The sequence below is a fragment of the Hyperolius riggenbachi genome, chromosome 1 (genome assembly GCF_040937935.1).
Source record: "Hyperolius riggenbachi isolate aHypRig1 chromosome 1, aHypRig1.pri, whole genome shotgun sequence".
Taxonomy (NCBI): domain Eukaryota; kingdom Metazoa; phylum Chordata; class Amphibia; order Anura; family Hyperoliidae; genus Hyperolius; species Hyperolius riggenbachi.
Window position 1 is genome coordinate 223,417,133 of NC_090646.1, and position 21,962 is coordinate 223,439,094.

The following is a 21,962-nucleotide window of genomic DNA, read 5'->3' on the forward strand; positions in this document are numbered from 1 at the left end:
GATAGCAAGTAAGTAATGGTGAACAGATGGGTCTTTAAAGTCTGCTTGAATGAGTTGAATTTGGGGGTGAGTGGGTGAGGCTGAGGGGAAGAGGGAGTTCCCTAGAATAGGATCTGCTCTGGAGAAGTCCTGGAACCTTGCGTGTAAGCAAGTCATGAAAAGGGTGTAAATCCATAAAGTGATGGAGGAGCGGAGAGAGCGGGTTAGGGAGTATCTCTGGATGTAATCCAATATGTATTAAGGGGGGTATGGTGGATGGATTTGCATGCCAGGCAGAGCAGTTTAAATGTAATCCTTAGGGGGACAGGGAGCCAGTGCAGGGACTTGCGAAGGGGGGCATCTGAAGAAGAGCAGTGGGAGGAGTGAATGAGCCGGGCAGCTGCATTCATAACATATTGCAGGGGTCGGAGTCTGGTCTCGGGAAGCCCAGAAAGGATGGCAGTGCCGTATTCCAGATGGGAGATGACCAGAAAATGGACCCAGTGTTTGGTGGTGACGGAGGTTAGGTAGGGTGAATAATGGACAAAATGCTGCCTTCCTTCATTACTGCAAAATCCATACAATTTCTTTTTCACATGCGTTCATGCTGCACTGGAGAGACAAATGGAAATATATTGTAGGCTACTTTGACCAACAGAAACTGGTTTCATCTTTTTCCTTTAAAGTACTCCTTTACCATTGTTTTAAGACCTGCAAAAAAAAAAAAAAAAAAAAAAAAAAAAAGCACCATCACACAACTTACCTACTCCTTCATTCCTTCGCTGTCTTTTCTGCCTTGTCAGCTCTCCCATTCAACTGCTGTGTCCCCTGTATCTGCAGGCATCTTCACCGCTATGGCACTAACCCAGAAGTAACCCGAAAGTACTTCCGCCATAGCAGTGGAGATGCCGTCTGATACGAGAGAACACAGCGTTGAAACAGGAGAGCTGACAAGCCAGAAAAGACAGCGAAGGGATCCAGGAGTAAGTGAGTTGAGTTGTGATTATTTTTTTTTGCAGGTCTTAAAATATCAGCGGTACGAGGGGGCAGGATCGGGGAGGATAACTGCCATTTCTTCGCCGCCCATATTTTTGATGTCCTAGTCAATTGAAGATTTTGGCTAACTAAACGGGGACCCTTGGGGCACTGAACTGAGAGAATGGTGCTGTAACATATATTATTATTATTATTATGAATTTATAAAGCGCCAACATATTCCGTGGCGCTGTACAAAGTAAGAAACAAACACGGGGTACATAATAATACAGACAATGATGTACACCTATATACAAGATACATAATTAGTGAAAAAATACAAAAAATGATATAAAATACAGAATACAAAATATAGAATTGGTATTGACAATGATAAAAGTAGCATGATGAGTAAAATGTATAATGATTTCCAAGACACAAAAGGAGAGAGAGCCCTGCCCTTGCGAGCTTACAATCTAAAAGGAATGGGGGGAAACAGGAGGAGGGGTAGTATACGATAAAATATATAGAGGCAGTGTTTTTTAAGATAGGAGTGCAATTTGGTCTTAGGACAAAGGGAAGTGGCCTAAGGTAGCGCATATGCTTGTCGGAACAAATATCACAGCACTATTCAAACAACGGCACCTATATTATTCTAATACCCTCTCGGTTCAGGGGGACTTTGTCTTTTCAGGGGGGGGGGGGGGGGTTGTCTTTGTTGTTGTCTATGCTTGATCATTGCGGTATCTGTTGTTATATTTGTGTGTTTTTGCAAAAGATATTACTGCTATAATAATCCGAACAAAGGCTGCTCCAATTACTAGTAGATTCTTCTTAAATATACAGCATTAGTATCTGCTGCAAAATCTCAGTAATAGAAGGCAGCAGTATGGGAGGAGAAGAAAACAAGATTAGATACAAGGGCTGGAGGCAGCAGATACAACATGACTGTACACATGCTTACTGAAGCCTTAGTAAGAAGTGGCCTGACAACTTGCATTCACATCAAGCCCTGTAGGATGATACCATGGTAGAGCTCCAACTCTCTCTGCACTAATTCTCTGCTGTCACCCTCATTTAGGCAATTACAGAAGTATCCGACTGCCTGACAAAATGTGTTTAATTACTGTACAATGTGCAAAATCTGAAGAATGAAACTCAACAGGAACACTATTTTCTTGTATTTAAAGATGGACCGGGAAGTTAAAATTGCATACATATTTTACATGTACATGTATTTTAAAACCAACAAAATAAGATATGTACAGTATAAGTCAATATGTAAAGGATAATTGTGTATTTGATAACCTGTACACTGCATTAAACATCTTCCAACATTGTAAAGGAATTGTGTAGGTCGAATAGATAATTAAATTAAAGAATTATCTGGACAAACAATAAAACATATTGTACATACAACATACCATGGGCTTGATTCACTAAGACAAATAGCATGCCTTATCAAAGTTAGCACACCTTATCAAAGTTAACACGCCTTATCAGAGTAGCATAGCTAACTTATGCCTGCTAATTGGCAATGACCAGAGCTCCACTCGACCTGCCCTGAGCCCCTGCGGGTTCGTAATGCTCGCTATGCTACGCTGATAAGGCGTGTTAACTTCGATGAGGTGTGCTAACTTTCATAAGGTAAGGCATGCTATTTGTCTTAGTGAATCAAGCCCCATATGTGTAAAGTTAAATGAACACCGTATATTACGCCTGTCTCCTCTACATCCAGTATAAGGTGGCACCAAAGAGGGACACTCGAGCCAGATGACCCACCTCAACTATAGCAGATTCTGATGACTCTTACAGCTGAATGCTTGTTGGAGCCTACCTTCACCACAGTTTACCATTTGGATCATTGTCCCCTGCCTACAATGCCGGCAACATTACACATTTGTTGCTGCCTCTGTTTTCTTTATCTGCAGTTCCACACTGCATCATAAAGGACCACTCCAGTGAAATAAGTAAGCAGTTAAAGCCTGACAGAACCAACAGATTTTGGACTAGTCCTTCTTCTCCTCATAGGGGATTCTCAGGGTTTTCTTTGTTTTCAACAACATTTCCTGAATGGCAGTTGCTAAGTCTAACTGACAACAAAGTGTGGTAGTTAAACTGCCGTTCTGGAAATGCTTCTGAAAACAAAGAAAACCCTGAGTATCCCTAAAATGAAGAGATGGACTAGTCTAAAGCTGGCCATACACTGGCCCGATTTGCCGCCGATCGAATCTGCTGCCAATCGTTCGCGCTACACGCCGAATTTCGATCCATTTCGTCCGATCCCGTCGATCGATCCGTGCGGAAAATTACCGTCGATCGCCTGCGGGTAGGGAGCGCGTCGCTAGCGGCGTTCGATTGCCCGACTTCCGACGCAATAGAGCCGCATACATTACCTGCTCCGCCGGCGCGACTACCCCCGGTCACCGCTGCTCCGTGTCCGCGCTGGTCTCCGGCATGCTTCAGTTCCTCCTGCCCGGCAGGAAGTTTAAACAGTAGAGGGCGCTCTACTGTTTAAACTTCCTGCCGGGCAGGAAGAAGCAAAGCATGCCGGACCTGGAGACCAGAGCGGAGACAGAGCAGCGGTGACCGGGAGGACTCGCGCCGGCGGAGCAGGTAATGTATGCGGGGGGGTGGGGGGGAGCGGGCGGCGGCAGCAGCACCACCACCACCACAACAGATCGTGAACGGTTTCAGGCTGAAATCGGTTCACAATCTGTTTGCAGTAAAGGTAGCCATACGATCCCTCTCTGATCAGATTCGATCAGAGAGGGATCTATCTGTTGGTCGAATCTGATGGCAAATCGACCAGTGTATGGCTACCTTAAAGGTGGCCACTAATGATCCAACCTTTTTCATTTAATCTTACCATTTCTGTGTAATATAAGCGAACTGCCTAAATTATCCATTCAATGTATTTACTCAATATACCCTTATACTACATATATTTGGTAAGATTGGATGAAAAAGATTGGATCATTAGTGGCCACCATAATACCCGTCAGTTCTGTCAGATTTTAACCTAACTGCTTTCTTTTTTCGCGGGAGTGGTCCTATAAGGCGGGACTGAAATCTGCTTCCTTTTACTGTTATACAGTATTGGGCCGTTTATTATTAAAGATATGCTTGCTTTTTATAGCGCAATTTACTTTACTTTGTTAGTTCCTTATTTTGGGTGAATAATGCTTAGAATATGAGCTTTTTCTAAGTCTTGAGTCTGTGAGGGCAGGTGCTTCCCTTGCTGGGCCTAGCAAGCATAGCCAGGACTATATAGTGTTTCAGCCCTCAGGGGGCATGTCTCCATGTCTCAGACTATTCACATACAATGTTAAAGACCTGAATTCCCAAATAAAAGAAGGGCCAATAATATATATAAAATCTCGGGTGTGGATATTATCCTGTTACAGGAGACTCATTTTAAGCTTAGGCCTTGAACCCAGCCTAAGAGCATTTCTCGCTTTGTGTAATGACACAACAGCCTGAATAATTGTTTCTGACAATTACAGACATGATCCAATCAATACCCCAAAACATCAGCTTAAAGAGGAACTCCAGTAAAAATAATGTAATAAAAAAGTGCTTCATTTTTACAATAATTATGTATAAATGATTTAGTCAGTGCTCATTGTAAAATCTTTTAAATCCCTGATTTACATTCTGACATTTATTACATGGTGACATTTTTACTGTTGGCAGGTGATGTAGCTGCTGCATGCTTTTTTGGCAGTTGGAAACAGCTGTAAACAGCTATTTCCCACAATGCATCAAGGTTCACAAACAGGAAACTGCCAGGAGTACCACGGTCCTCAGAGTTTCTTGTAGGAGGGATTTCACCACAATATCAGTCATACAGCGCCCCTTGATGGTCTGTTTGTGAAAAAGAATAGATTTCTCATGTAAAAGGGGGTATCAGCTACTGATTGGGATAAAGTTCAATTCTTGGTCGGAGTTTCTCTTTAAGGTCTAGGAGGTGCAGCCTCCCGGCCAGGTCGTCCTCCACATTTTCAATCTCTGACCAGGAAATGGCAAGCCTGTTGCATGCTCAAAACATATGAAAAAAGGTGCCGTCTGCAGCAGAGCAAATTTCAGAAACGGAGACGTTCTATTCATTCGCACTGGAGTTTAGTGGAGTCCTATGTAGGTTTTTGAAATGTATTCGATGGTCTCTTGATGAAACCACGGCCAAGTGACATGCCTCTACACATGATTCCCATTCTTACTGATTGACATTGCCCACAATCTAAATCCATCTGGCCCTGCTCTTATCAGTGCCTACTTTGCAGTCTGCAATCAAACAGGAATGAATATGCAACAGTGGCTTGTCCACGTTCTTCCCAACAGCAATACTCTCAAGGACATCAAGCTCCACTGGAACACCCCCACCCCCCCCCCCCCCCCCCCCCATCCTTAAATTGTGAGTACATTGCATGCTGCAATTGTAGGTAATGATAATAGGATGTATTAAAATGTACTATTATATGGCTACATGCACACAGTAAATTCAATATGACCTCATTAATAATCAATTTATAAAGTGTCTTAAAATTAACAGTGTCCACTTTAGCTACCTATAGCCAAAACAAGCCACTTCAAGACATCTGAAAATTGGCAGGAAGCATGTGTTTGCAGGCCAATATCTGGAATATCCAAGTTAACTTAGTTTACTTGATTAACCAAGTTAATCCAACTTAGTTTTGATGGTCTCTAGAACAGCCTTTCTCATCCTATATATATATCATACACACACACATTTCCCTATATTAGAATTGGACCCTAGTCCTCTCTATAGTATGGCACCTGTGCCCTCTTTATTAGTGTGGCACGCTATGTCCCCCTTAACAGGGTTGGCCCCCTTTATCCCACTTGTTAGCTCTCATGTGCCCTTATTAACAAGTGTGGCCCCCATTTCTGTAGCTGCTTGGTCCCCCCTGTTTGTTTGGTTACCAGGTCTCCCTTGTTTGTGGCACAGCTTTGTCCCCCCTTTCTGTGGCTGCTTTGTCTGTGTGCTGATTTGTCCTTCATTGCTGTGGCTGTTTTGTCTGTTTGTGTGCTGCTTTGTCCCCCATTGCTGTGGCTGCTTTGTCCCCCGTTTCTGTTGCTGCTTTGTCTGTTAGTGTGCTGCTTTGTCCCCCACTTCTGTGGCTGCTTTGTCCCCCATTGCTGTGGCTGCTTTGTCCCCCATTGCTGTGGCTGCTTTGTAACCCCATTGCTGTGGCTGCTTTGTCCCCCGTTTCTGTTGCTGCTTTGTCTGTTAGTGTGCTGCTTTGTCCCCCATTGCTGTGGCTGCTTTGTCCCCCATTGCTGTGGCTGCTTTGTCCCCCATTGCTGTGGCTGCTTTGTCCCCCATTGCTGTGGCTGCTTTGTCCCCCGTTTCTGTTGCTGCTTTGTCTGTTAGTGTGCTGCTTTGTCCCCCATTGCTGTGGCTGCTTTGTCCCCCATTGCTGTGGCTGCTTTGTCCCCCGTTTCTGTTGCTGCTTTGTCTGTTTCTGTAGCTGCTTTCTCCCCCATTTCTGTGGCTGTTTTGTTCCCCCTCTCTGTGGCTGCTTTGTCCCCCGTTTGTGTCCTGCTTTGTCCCCTTTAATGTGGCTGCTTTGCCATCAGTGCAGGGAAAAACCTCCCCCCATACTTACCATCTGATGTCCTTTCCTCCTTCTTGAAGCTGGGATTCTTCTTGAACTCCCGCACGTGCCGGAACTATAGAGCTGGCTTCGGGTGATGCGGCTTCTTTACAGATCCATCCGCTGCATCACTCGCACCAGCATGAAGGAATCCTTCTGCTGCTGCTGCTGCAAAAAGACAGCAGCGGGACTATGTTGTTCCGCGGAAGTGGCAAAATGACACGGAACCCCTGAAGGGTTCTCGCGGAACCCCAGGGTTCTGCGGAACCCCGGTTGAGAATGGCTGCTCTAGAATATGCTTCTCAAAATGCCACAACTCAACAGATTGACTGGTAAGATGCTTCTTTGCATTTTCATAAAGCTTGATGTATAGTGGCAAAGAGTAGAGCCACAAAATCAGACCATAGAAAGGAATAGTGGAAATAGTAGACCTGTGGGCCTAAATTTAATGTTCTCATAGGTAGTGCACAATGGCTTCTGTGCCAATCTGAAAGCATGTGCAGGCACAGAAGCATGGAGTAGTTTCAGCTAAGTATAGACTGGACAAACTTACCTAAAATAAGAGTCATGTAGATGTTTATCCTGATTTACTAGGCAAGGGATGGCACATTCTCCAAATTCTGATTTCTGAGTTATGTCGCATGTTATGTGCCGAGTTTTGCAAAGAATTCAGTGGTGCCGACTCACAGTTAATTGCAAAGTTCCCATACATTTAGTTTCCATACTTGCTATTATTGGTAAATTTGCTGTGTACGTTACAGAGAATCTGTACTCTAAAATTCTTACAATAAAAAGCATACCATTCTATTCAATATGTTCTCCTGGGCCCCTCTGTGCTGTTTCTGCCACTCCCTGCTGCAATCCTGGCTTGTAATTGCCAGTTTTAGGCAGTGTTTACAAACAAAAGACATGGCTGCTAACCAGAGTGTGATAGGCTGAGAGGAGCTCAGTCTGTGACTCACACAGAGCCTGTAGGGGGCGTGGAGAGGGTGTGTATAACTTCTATCCTATTACAAGCAGAGCAGCAGATTTCCTGCCTGAGTGCCTGAGCCTGACAAAGCCGTCAGAGGAAAGAAGATTAGATTATATAACAGAGATAATACAGCCACTGTGCAACTAGGAAAGGCTGCAGTAAGACAGACCACATTAGCACAGGTATAGGAACTTATGGGATAGAAGAAATAAGGCTTTTGTTACAGAGTCTCTTTAAAGAGAACCCGAGGTGAGAGGGATATTGAGGCTGCAATATTTATTTCCTTGTAAACAATGCCAGTTGACTGCCAGCCCTCTTGATCTTCTGGCATAAGTAGTGTCTGAGTCAAAACCCTGAAACAAGCATATGGCTAATCCAGTAAAACCTGAGTCAGCTGATTCAAAGTACCTGATCTGCTGCATCCTTGTTCAGGGTCTATTGCTAAAAGTATTAGAGACACAGAAATAGGTGGACTGCCAGGCAAACGGTATTGTTTAAAAAGAAATAAATATGGCAGCCTACATATATCTTTCACTTCAGGTTCCATTTAAGGTCAATAGTTCACATTAGTGTTAAAAAGCGGACCATAAGCGGAACGGAACGGATACTGTACAAACAGAACGGATGCAAACGGATCCAATGTTAATTTATGGAACGGTTCACATGCGTCCATGCGTACGGATCTGTTGCATAGGTTCCGCTGAACAGAATGCAACGTTGCTGTAGCACCAATTTTCTGGACCATTGAGCCCAGTGGACAGGAAACGGAAGATATAATAAACACAAACTGCGCCTGCCAAAGTACAAACGGGTGCAATAGCATATGCTTCAATCGAGTGTTCGCTATCACAAGTCCTTGAATATCAGTCTATAGTGCTGTGACAGCGCTCCTCTTCTTTTCTACAATTTAAACATAGAAAAAACAATCGCACATAGTGCATTACTGTGAATCACAAAGTACAGTTCCCCACACGTGCATAAGTGCTCAATTGTGCATCACTCGTGGTCTCTACAGCCCCTCCACACTAGCAGCTCACCAGATTGACACCACCTCACAGTCCAGGTGGGTCTAGCGCTTAGCCTATAGAGCGGCCAACTCCAATGACACTTCCACGATAGTTTAGTTCACAATTGGATGATCCATATTTAATGACAAGTTCCACATGAAAAACATATAAGAACACACATAGCATAAAACCGTTGGGCTAAAAGTTATGGCCTGCGCAATATCAGCGCACTCACTTGTGTAGGAAGATAACAGGCATTTCAGGCATTGCAGCCTAGCAATAAAGCTTCTCTGCTGGCGGTGTCGGCGTCCCGAACTTCCCCGCTCCTCGTGGCAGCCTGTCTCCTGACCTTCCAGATCCCAGTGACGTCAACGCTCCTGGTCACGCCCGACGCGTTTCGTCCAATGGACTCATCAGGGGCTGACGTCACTTGGGCGCTAACGTCTTTTATACTGAGGGCTAGCTCTATTGTGTAGTCTATGGGTGCCTAGGCATCCACTACTTCCTTATTATGACGTCATCAGTGGCCGTCTGGAACACGGCCCTATCTGATGACTAAAACCTGTGATGAGGGTTAATGCCATCTTGTGGCCAGATTACTAACTTCGACCCTTTTGGCTGAAGAAAATCTTACAGTCTAAAACAGTGCCATCTTGTGGCCATTTAGCTAACTTATTAAAGCTAGGTTTGCCAGTATATCAACTCATGATTGAACATAAGGGTGGAACACCCTTGTTTAAGAATATATTTTATATTTTAAAAAGTCCCAATGTTCCATTTTTTTCTTGTTTTTTCTGGTTCAATGATTTTCATTATCTTTTTCATTCGGAATAAAAAATCTTGTTAATAAAAACCAAAAACTAAAAACTAAAAAGGACACATTTAAGATTTAATAGAAATCAACTCCTCCATCCTGCCTATTAATTTCAACATGGGGGACTGGTTAAAGGTGGCCACTATCACCATCCCTATGATACTCAAGGGGTCGACAAAGCCCAGATGAAAGGGGGCTTTGCACAAGGAGCTCAATATCTTTGCTTCTATTACTTACATGTTTCCATTAAGGATCTTCTACTTGAGGCACCTTGTTGTTTAATTGGGCAATAGCTGTTTATTCCTGGGCTGCAATACCTTGCCCTCTAATTACAGACAACAGTCACAAAAAGATTCCTTTAAGCCCAAATATCAACACCTCCTCAGTTTACATGCTGCAGTGCCTCCATTGGCACCCGCCTACTGAGTGAGAATGCTGTGTATCTCCTCCCCATCATATACTGTGCCCTTAATTGGCCTCTATGTCCCCTCCCCTTAGCTAGTGTGGTATTGTAAACAAGTGTGTGACCCCCACTTTAAATATACAAAGGAGCCACAGGATTCTCAGTGTTCAAAAATTCATACATCATTTGTAATAAAACAATTTAAATCAAAATCTACATTGAGTCCCCTCGGGGACAGTGATCGCATATTCAATATCCATCTCCCCTCCACTTGGGAGATGTCCCTCACTACACTCGAACCTCTCCACCTCTTAACATGTGACTCTACCCCCATAAACTTCAGTCCAGCGGGGTCTCTATTGTGATGTGTTTTAAAGTGATTGGAAACACTATGTGTGGCCAGTCCTTTAATTATGTTTGCCACATGTTCCCCTATCCTTTTGTGTAATGATCGGGTGGTGCGCCCCACATATTCTAGCCCACAAGGGCATATCAAAACATATATCACCCCCTTACTGCGGCACGTGATGCATTGTTTTATCCTGTGTTGGTAACCTGTGTTTTTTGCAGTGAGAGTGTCCCCTCTACATGGCTGTGCCTCTCTACAGCCTCTGCAATCCCGGCAGGGAAAGAAGCCCCTTTGACCCAGGAGGTTGGCCGTATTTACCTTCGGGGGGTCCTGGAAGCTGGGAACTAGCTTCGACCTAAGATTGGGCGCCTTCCGGTATATAAATCCAGGTTTTTTTGGGAGTGCCCTCCCCAGCGTCCCATCCAGTTGCAGAATGCGCCAGTGTTTCATAATAATCGACTCAACATCTCTGTATTGATGGCTATAGTCAAGCAGTAGATCAAATTCTCTGCTCCTGCCTCCTGATGGCTTTCTGTTTTGTAATAGGTCAGACTGTTCCATCCTGGATACTTCATTCACTACGGCCTGTAAATGCGCAGGGTTGTATCCCTTATCCACAAACCGCTGGACCAGAACTTGGCTCTGTTCTCTAAAATCATACAGGTTGGTGCAGTTCCTCCTGATCCTCATTATCTGTCCCTTTGGGATATTATTCAGCCATCTACTGTGGTGACAACTGCCTTTAGGGATATACCCATTTTTGTCTGTAGACTTAAAGAAGGTTTTGGTCACTAGTTTGTTATCCTGTTTGATGATTGTCAGGTCTAAGAATTCCACCTGCTTAGCTGCCTGACAGAACGTTATTTTGATGGGTGACCAGTGGTTATTAGCTATTTTGCAGAATTCATTGAGTTCCTCACTCGTACCCCTCCATATAAAGAACAGATCGTCAATAAATCTGTTCCAGCTGATGATGTTCACAGCTTGGGCCTTACTTAATATTTCTTGTTCCCATTTTCCCATATAAATGTTAGCCAACGAAGGGGCAAACTTTGCCCCCATGGCACATCCCGTTAGCTGTAAATAGTGATCTTGATCGTACCAGAAGTAATTATGCGAGAGCGCAAATTTTAACAGTTCCATAATAAACCCTATCTGCTCCACTTTTCAGATCTCCACCCCCCCGACCCACACCCAGAACTGCCCCTAAACAACCACAAGGAGGCCGCCGTCCTCCTCCCCAATTAAGACCGGGGGAACAATATTATAATCTCAGGCAGAGAAGTGCAATCAATGCCCAATATAGGGGCGGAGAAAATAGAGGTCACACAGCACTACCCCTATCAAATCGGTATCAGGAACTCACTGAGTACAATGACCGTTTTTTAGGGACAGGTCAGAGAGAGAGATGGGATTATCAGAGAGATTACCAGGAGGAGGAATGGGAAGGAGGGCAAAAAAGAACAGGAGAGGGGTTCGAGGAGGACGAAGAGAGAGACAGAAAAAGGCAGAGATAGGGGGAGGTATCTTCAATCTAAGTGGGATACCCCTAACCAAACAACAATTAAAATTACTTGATAAGGGTCTGAACTATGCACCCCCAAAAAGTTTGAATAAATTTGAGACATACCTGGGAATAAACAAATATGTGAGAAAACTCAATCAAAAAAAGTATTTCATGAATAAAACCGGCCTTATACCCAAAGTCAACCCACCACCTCAACATTACATTCATACTACCCTCAAAAATAAATCATTATTTAATCCTCAGGATAATGCCAAAGACAGCACCATTGAAACTTTCAAAAGAGCGGTACTTCGAGACCTGGATGTGCTGGAAGTCAAAAGGCTGAAAAATAGCAAAATGATTGATCAACAGATTAGGGAACTGGTGGAAACTAAAGATCTCAAATTAAAACCCGCTGACAAAGGGGGAGGCCTGGTGGTGCTGAATGGTAGTCAGTATAAAACGGAAATGAACCGACTACTGGCTGATCCAACTACATACAAAAAACTGAGAAAAAAACCCACCATTGAATTTAAACAACAGCTAAAGGAGATTCTAATGAGGGGTGAACGAGAAACTTTTATCTCCACAAACGAATTCAAATATCTTATGCCCACAAACCCGAGACTTCCGGTAATCTACTATAACCCCAAGATCCATAAGAACCAGGTCCATCCTCCGGGGAGGCCCATTGTGAGTGGGGTGGGATCCTTGACACAAAGTGTGGGAGAATATGTGACTGGTTTCTCCAAGAAGCAGTGGCTAAACTACCATTTCTTTTAAAAGATACAAAAGATCTATTACAAAAGATGCAACATATATCTATTGAACAAAATGATATACTGGTTACAGGAGACGTAACGTCTTTATACACGGTCATTCCCCATCTCAGTGGGATGGAAGCAGTAGAACAGGCACTGGGGGTGGATACTGATCTGAAAGTGGAGCAGATAGGGTTTATTATGGAACTGTTAAAATTTGCGCTCTCGCATAATTACTTCTGGTACGATCAAGATCACTATTTACAGCTAACGGGATGTGCCATGGGGGCAAAGTTTGCCCCTTCGTTGGCTAACATTTATATGGGAAAATGGGAACAAGAAATATTAAGTAAGGCCCAAGCTGTGAACATCATCAGCTGGAACAGATTTATTGACGATCTGTTCTTTATATGGAGGGGTACGAGTGAGGAACTCAATGAATTCTGCAAAATAGCTAATAACCACTGGTCACCCATCAAAATAACGTTCTGTCAGGCAGCTAAGCAGGTGGAATTCTTAGACCTGACAATCATCAAACAGGATAACAAACTAGTGACCAAAACCTTCTTTAAGTCTACAGACAAAAATGGGTATATCCCTAAAGGCAGTTGTCACCACAGTAGATGGTTGAATAATATCCCAAAGGGACAGATAATGAGGATCAGGAGGAATGCACCAACCTGTATGATTTTAGAGAACAGAGCCAAGTTCTGGTCCAGCGGTTTGTGGATAAGGGATACAACCCTGCGCATTTACAGGCCGTAGTGAATGAAGTATCCAGGATGGAACAGTCTGACCTATTACAAAACAGAAAGCCATCAGGAGGCAGGAGCAGAGAATTTGATCTACTGCTTGACTATAGCCATCAATACAGAGATGTTAAGTCGATTATTATGAAACACTGGCGCATTCTGCAACTGGATGGGACGCTGGGGAGGGCACTCCCAAAAAAACCTGGATTTATATACCGGAAGGCGCCCAATCTTAGGTCGAAGCTAGTTCCCAGCTTCCAGGACCCCCCGAAGGTAAATACGGCCAACCTCCTGGGTCAAAGGGGCTTCTTTCCCTGCCGGGATTGCAGAGGCTGTAGAGAGGCACAGCCATGTAGAGGGGACACTCTCACTGCAAAAAACACAGGTTACCAACACAGGATAAAACAATGCATCACGTGCCGCAGTAAGGGGGTGATATATGTTTTGATATGCCCTTGTGGGCTAGAATATGTGGGGCGCACCACCCGATCATTACACAAAAGGATAGGGGAACATGTGGCAAACATAATTAAAGGACTGGCCACACATAGTGTTTCCAATCACTTTAAAACACATCACATTAGAGACCCCGCTGGACTGAAGTTTATGGGGGTAGAGTCACATGTTAAGAGGTGGAGAGGTTCGAGTGTAGTGAGGGACATCTCCCAAGCGGAGGGGAGATGGATATTTAATATGCGATCACTGTCCCCGAGGGGACTCAATGTAGATTTTGATTTAAATTGTTTTATTACAAATGATGTATGAATTTTTGAACACTGAGAATCCTGTGGCTCCTTTGTATATTTAAAGTGGGGGTCACACACTTGTTTACAATACCACACTAGCTAAGGGGAGGGGACATAGAGGCCAATTAAGGGCACAGTATATGATGGGGAGGAGATACACAGCATTCTCACTCAGTAGGCGGGTGCCAATGGAGGCACTGCAGCATGTAAACTGAGGAGGTGTTGATATTTGGGCTTAAAGGAATCTTTTTGTGACTGTTGTCTGTAATTAGAGGGCAAGGTATTGCAGCCCAGGAATAAACAGCTATTGCCCAATTAAACAACAAGGTGCCTCAAGTAGAAGATCCTTAATGGAAACATGTAAGTAATAGAAGCAAAGATATTGAGCTCCTTGTGCAAAGCCCCCTTTCATCTGGGCTTTGTCGACCCCTTGAGTATCATAGGGATGGTGATAGTGGCCACCTTTAACCAGTCCCCCATGTTGAAATTAATAGGCAGGATGGAGGAGTTGATTTCTATTAAATCTTAAATGTGTCCTTTTTAGTTTTTAGTTTTTGGTTTTTATTAACAAGATTTTTTATTCCGAATGAAAAAGATAATGAAAATCATTGAACCAGAAAAAACAAGAAAAAAATGGAACATTGGGACTTTTTAAAATATAAAATATATTCTTAAACAAGGGTGTTCCACCCTTATGTTCAATCATGAGTTGATATACTGGCAAACCTAGCTTTAATAAGTTAGCTAAATGGCCACAAGATGGCACTGTTTTAGACTGTAAGATTTTCTTCAGCCAAAAGGGTGGAAGTTAGTAATCTGGCCACAAGATGGCATTAACCCTCATCACAGGTTTTAGTCATCAGATAGGGCCGTGTTCCAGACGGCCACTGATGACGTCATAATAAGGAAGTAGTGGATGCCTAGGCACCCATAGACTACACAATAGAGCTAGCCCTCAGTATAAAAGACGTCAGCGCCCTAGTGACGTCAGCCCCTGATGAGTCCATTGGACGAAACGCGTCGGGCGTGACCAGGAGCGTTGACGTCACTGGGATCTGGAAGGTCAGGAGACCGGCTGCCACGAGGAGCGGGGAAGTTCGGGACGCCGACACCGCCAGCAGAGAAGCTTTATTGCTAGGCTGCAATGCCTGAAATGCCTGTTATCTTCCTACACAAGTGAGTGCGCTGATATTGCGCAGGCCATAACTTTTAGCCCAACGGTTTTATGCTATGTGTGTTCTTATATGTTTTTCATGTGGAACTTGTCATTAAATATGGATCATCCAATTGTGAACTAAACTATCGTGGAAGTGTCATTGGAGTTGGCCGCTCTATAGGCTAAGCGCTAGACCCACCTGGACTGTGAGGTGGTGTCAATCTGGTGAGCTGCTAGTGTGGAGGGGCTGTAGAGACCACGAGTGATGCACAATTGAGCACTTATGCACGTGTGGGGAACTGTACTTTGTGATTCACAGTAATGCACTATGTGCGATTGTTTTTTCTATGTTTAAATTGTAGAAAAGAAGAGGAGCGCTGTCACAGCACTATAGACAGGAAACGGAAGATGAAGCCTTGCATTGGGGGGAATGGGAGAATGGAAAGTTTCTTCACACTAGTGAAGAAACGGACCATTCTAGGACCAAAATCCACAGGGGGTGGGCATCTGGAGGGAATGTGGGGATGCTCCACTAGGGGTGGGGGTCTGGGGGGATGTGGGGACGCTGCACTAGGGGTGGGGGGATGTGGGGACTGGGGACGCTAGACTCCTGAGCTGGCGGGTGAGGGAGGAAGAGAGGGAGGGTTTCTTACCCAGGCTTCCATCTCTTCCCCTTCACATCTTGTAATGTGACTACCACGCATAGCCACTGAATATAACAATGCATCTGTACAGCCTCAGCTCTGCTTTATTCTGCTTCCAAGTGTTAAAGACGTTAAAGACATTGTCATGCCATGCATGGAGGTAATGCTGTGTTTTCTTACAAGAACATCAACCATGATTTGAAAATAACATGTTTTGGATCCACAGCACAATGAATTTTTACATGCAAAATAAGTTCCTAATTCAAATACTTAACATTGGTTCCTAAAATTCAATATAAAATCTTTTAATAGACGTGTCTAAAACCATAGCATAATTCCTCCGGCAATAACAAGTAGTGTGCATCAGGCATTTTCTAACAAAACCATGGTAATGAAAAGATAATGAACATAATTATACAGATTAATAAAACTTCACAAACCAATCTTAGCTGACAGTAAATTTGAGCTCAGTACTACCCCACCTTCACTGTCAGCAGTTTTCCAGAAAAGCTCTCCTCAGGAAGGATGAGCAATCACAAAAGTAACCTCCCAGAAAACTATTCCCTTTCTTGTGCTGTGCAAGTAAAAACACTCAGTCTTCAGTCAGGGTTGGAGTTGGAGCCACCATAGATACCCTGAATAAACCAACTAGATAGATAACTGATAAACTCATGCCAGCTTTTCTTTGGATTACTTTTATGGCTTGTACACATCATAGGCATTGTATGGCATTTCAATGCATCATATGAAAACTGCTGTGAACTGAGCTTTTAAAACATGGTTCACAATGCACATGACTTTTGGCATTTTTACTGCTTCTGTAATGATCTGGGGTCGATTTCCACCGTCAGCACACACCAAGTGCTCTGAAGCAGATGGAAATCCCCACAGTCACAGAAGCAGAGTACCCAGTATACCGCTGGAGATAGTGCAATCGCATGTACAGGACAAGACGAGACTAGGCAATACAAATAATACACAAAACTGACAGCACTAGTAGGAGTGATAAATGCACTCCCCAATAATTAACTACACTAGGATATTCATCAATGAGATACAGTGGCTGGATAGTGTACTGGTTAAGGGCTCTGCCTTTGACATGGGAGACCAGGGTTCAAATCCTGGCTAGGTCAAGTACCTATTCAGTAAGGAGTTCAAGGCAAGATTCCCTAACACTGCAGGGTGGCCTCCTGAGCGCGTCCCAGTGGCTGCAGCTCTTGAGCGCTTTGAGTCCGACAGGAGAAAAGCGCTATACAAATGTTTGGATTATTATTATTATTATTATGTAAATACATTTGTAGAGGGAAATTCCAACCAGCAGGTGGAGCTGTGGCGTACAGAGGAACAAGACCTCTGCACGACCACAGAAGATTGAAATTGCACGACGTGAAGCAGCACTGGGCAATAAAAACAAGGTAGCAACCCAATAGAGAGCAATAACAGAGACAGACTGAATAAATGTCTACCAATCTAGTCGCCACCCGGCGACAGTAGACATAAAACAACAGAACAGATCAGAGTGAGAAAGCCAATTGCAAGATAGGCGATTGCTGTCAGAAACACAAGACTGAACAAAGACAGAACATGAATAGAGTAAAGGAATACACAGCAAATAACTACAATCCAAACGCCAAGGAAAATAATAAATGAACTAACTAAACTCAGTCACCGCACGTTATGCGCAACAGTGACAAACGCGTTAATATCACGGTCACCGCACGTTAAGCGCAACAGTGACAAACGTACCAACTCTGACTAACAAATGAACACGAAAAACAAAGACAAACCAATAGCGGGAACGCTATCAGTTGTCTAACACCAGACAACAGCAAGCGTTCGTGCTAGACAAAACAGACTAAACGATTCACTATCGGCCACCGCTGGAGATAGTGCAATCGCATGTACAGGACAAGACGAGACTAGGCAATACAAATAATACACAAAACTGACAGCACTAGTAGGAGTGCTAAATGCACTCCCCAATAATAAACTACACTAGGATATTCATCAATGAGATACAAAAAAGCTGAGGCTCTAAAGTCAGTTTTCACCAAACAGAACCTATGATGAGCAAGGAATTCTGGGAGGAAGTGATATTTATACTGAAAACCTTCAAAGGAAGCGGAAACACAAATTGCAAGATAAGTGGATGCAAATCAGTCACCACAGCAAGCCTCCCGAATCTTGCCAGCTGAGAAAAAGGCCTCTTTTCCCTGGACTGAACCATGCAACCTGCATAGGAAACTAACAAACTGTCCAGGGAATCAATACCAGCAGAGCGGATTCTGACAGCTTCATTTTACATTTCAAATGGTTTAATTAGGAAACATTTGTTGAATAAAATATCCAATATCCAAAAGTAAGGCCAGGGGCAAACGAAAGTAACAATAAGGTAGATCAAAAAAGCATGAGTAAATGGGCTAAGGAAAAAAAGGTAAATAAGGTACCATAGGCTTAGGTAAAATTGGTATACTATCAAGAAGGAAGTTCACACCTACAATGAGGAACCTCTGAAAGGCAATGCAAATTAAAATGCGACATAATAAAATGAATCAACATACTTTAAATATGGTAAACATTCATTATCTGCAAAATGTACCCAAGGAGACCAAATATTCATAAACTGTGACATTCTGTCTTTTGTCAGAAATAACATTCTCCCAAATAACATTATTTTATGGGTTCCATCCATCAGAGTCAAATTTGGATTCTCCCACTTACGAGGCCCATCGATAATACAATTTTGATTGAACAATTTTACCACGTCTGTGTAATATAAGGGGACTACCTAAAGTATCCATTCGAAGTATTGCCACTCAGCTTGCCCTTCTATTACACAGCTTTGGTAAGATTATACCACAGCCGTCTCTGTCACCAGGCAACTATACATTTTGGCCTGGGGTGCCGTGGGTGACCGTGGGCGCTCTCTCGCCGCAGTGTGTGTGTTTATTTTTATTTATTTTTTCGCTATCAGGTCGGCGGCAGGCTGGCTGGCAGGCAGCTCAGCCTGTGCCGCCTACTGGTCCACCCCCTTTCAGAGCGAGCAGCCGCACGCTAGTTAGCTATATGTGCGGTGCCGCTGCCTACTGGTCCGCCCCCTCTCCTTCTCAGTGCAGAGCGAGCGGCCGCACGCTAGTTTGTTTATACGCGTGCTGCCACCGCCCCTAACTCCGCCCCCCGCCTGTCACATGCACCAGGGACCAGTGCCACCGCCGGCTGCGCTACACTGCACAGATCCACCCTCCCCCTCCAGTCTTGAGGTCCTGCAGCTTCAGCCAAAGACAGACAGCTACAAAGGGTGGTGAACACGTGTTTTTTTTCCTTCCCTCTAAGGTGTGTGTGTGTGTGTGTGTGTGTGTGTGTGTGTGTGTGTGTGTGTGTGTGTGTGTGTGTGTGTGTGTGTGTATGTGTGTCTGTGTGTTGTGTATAGTGTGTGTGTCCGTTCGTGTGTACAGTCAGTGTGTGTTTATATATATATATATATATATATATATATATATATATATATATATAGTGTATGTACAGTCTTTATGTATGTATACAATGTGTGTATGTACAGTGTGTATTTGTGCATGTGTGTATGTACCATGTGTGCATCCGTGTATGTACAGTGTGTATAGTGTGTGCATGTGTGTATGTACAGTGTGTAGTGTGTGCATGCGTGTATGTACAGTGTGTATGTATAGTGTGTATGCATGTACAGTATTTCCAGTGTGTGCATGTGTGTATGTACAGTGTGCGTGTGCATGTGTGTATGTACAGTGTGTATGTACAGTGTGTGTATAGTGTATGTACAGTGGGTGTGTATGTATAGTGTGTGTATGTACAGTGTGTATTTTCTGGTGAAACAGTGCTGCAATACGTGTATTTTCTGGTAAAACGCTGTTGCAGTACGATTATTTTCTGGAGAAACAGTCCCGCAATACGTGTATTTACTGGTGAACCGTTGCCGCATTATCATTGTTTTCTGGTGAAACGCTGCCGCAATACGTTTATATTCTGGTGAACCACTGCCGCAGTACAATTGTTTTCTGTTTAAATGTTTCCCACAGTACAATTATTTTCTGGTTAAACACTGCCACAATACGTGTATTTTCTGGTAAAACACTGTTGCAGTGCAATTATTTTCTGGTGAAACACTGCCACAATACGTGTATTTTCTAGTAAAACGCTGTTGCAGTACAATTATTTTCTGGTGAAACAGTGCCGCAATACGTGTATTTTCTGATGAAACGTTGCTGCATTACGATTGTTTTCTGGTGAAATGCTGACGCATTACGATTATTCTCATTGGAGGTGCCAAGGAGGGGGGCGGGGGCGCCACAGGTTTTCTCGCCTGGAGTGACAAAATGGCTAGAGACACCCCTGGATTATACAATGTAGATTGCATTACTGATGAACACCTTACAAATCAGTTATATAGATCATAACTGCTGCTGCTGCTGCTACTACTACTACTACTACTACTTAAAAGTTTTTTGAATACTTGTTGGAACTCATACAAGGCATACAGCTGTAAAGGTCAATTTACAAAGTTCTGATGGTTTTAGCCCATTTAGACCTATTCTATTAACTTTTCTCCAAGTAGATACTGTATTTTCAAGCCTTACCAACAAAAAATTTACAGCTCCCACCATGCAAGAAAATACTCAAATTGATGTTGATATTACTTCTTTACATAGTAAAATTTCAACTGCTAAGTGCTAGAGTGGTTATTTTTTTAGATAAGATGCAAAATCTTCTCCAAGCAGAAAACTCAGGAGAGCGTTTTGTAAATCTGCATGCAAATTTATATACGTGAACCCTGTCTTAAAGCTCCAAACTAAAGCAAAGTTAGCTTGATACACCTTCAGGGCTTGAATGGGAATATTTATTAGAAAAGCCTTAGATTTATTCATATCCCCATAAGCCCTAAAATTATAGAATACTAGTGGCATAGCCCGCCCCTTTATGAACAGGCGCAAGGGAACTGACGAACTGACCATTCAAAGCAGGGGTCGAGTCCTGCGTGAACACCTACTTTTTTTGGAGGGTGGACGTCGTCCACCCTAGCATATGTGGAGGGGAGCAGTGCAGTGGAGAGGAGCGTTGTGCAGAGCAGTGGGGAAGGGTGGACATCTCCCCCCCCCTTCCTCACCTTGGGGCTCCTCTTGCTGGCTCTCCCCTCCAGAACATTTGCGGCGGTGGCTGGCAGCGGGCATCAGCGGGCGGGACTTACCTCCTCCTCGTTCCGGCGAGTTGAAGCTGTGCGTGCCGCTGCTCTGGTCTTGACTAGCGGCACGCGCAGCTTCAACTCGCCGGAACGAGGAGGAGGTAAGTCCCGCCCGCTGATGCCCGCTGCCAGCCACCGCCGCAAATGTTCTGGAGGGGAGAGCCAGGAAGAGGAGCCCCAAGGTGAGGGAAGGGGGGGGGGAGACATCCGCCCCTCCCCACTGCTCTGCACAACGCTCCTCTCCACTACGCTGCTCCCTTCCTGCTGGGTGGACACCTGGCTACCTATTCTGGGGACACCTATAGACTGGCTATACTGGGGACACCTATACACCTGGCTACATATACTGGGGACACCTATACACCTGGCTATACTGGGGGCACCTATACACCTGGCTACATATACTGGGGACACCTATACACCTGGCTACATATACTGGGGACACCTATACACCTGGCTATACTGGGGACACCTGAACACCTGGTTACATATACTGAGGACACCTGGCTATACTCTACACCTGGCCACCTATTCTGAGAACATCTCTACACCTGGTCACCTATTCTGGGGACAACTATACACATGGCTACTTATACTGGGGACACCTATAGACCTGGCTAGCTATACTGGGGGTACCTATTTTGGGGGAACTGCTGTCAGATCTGTATTTTTGGGGAACTGCTGATGCCAGATTACGTGTATTTTAGGGAACCGCTGCCAGATTGTGTATGTTGGGGGACCACTGCTGCCAGATTACATGTATTTTGGGTGTTACGTGTATTTTGGGTGATCCACTGCCAGGTTTCGTGTATTTTGGGGAACAGATTGTCTATTTTGGGGGAACCACTGCCATATTATCTGTATTTTGGAGGAACTTCTGCCAGATTATGTGTATTTTTGATGAAATGCTGTCAGATTACATCTACTTTTTGGGGATACACTACGACAAGCTCAAACTTCCCCTGGCAGACCTTTTATACCACTGCTAAGGCCATGTGTATTTGGCCCCACGCTTAACCACGCCCATTTTTTGGCACGCCGCGCTGTGCGTGGCGCAGAGGTTTTT

The 21,962-nt window shown here is 44.1% G+C and overlaps 1 protein-coding gene across 1 annotated transcript in view; it reads right to left on the bottom strand.

Annotated features, from left to right (window-relative positions):
* The window catches only part of ANK2 (ankyrin 2), a 700,071-nt gene that overhangs the window by 646,329 nt on the left and 31,780 nt on the right, over positions 1-21,962 (bottom strand). The gene's annotated exons all lie outside the window — the stretch shown is intronic.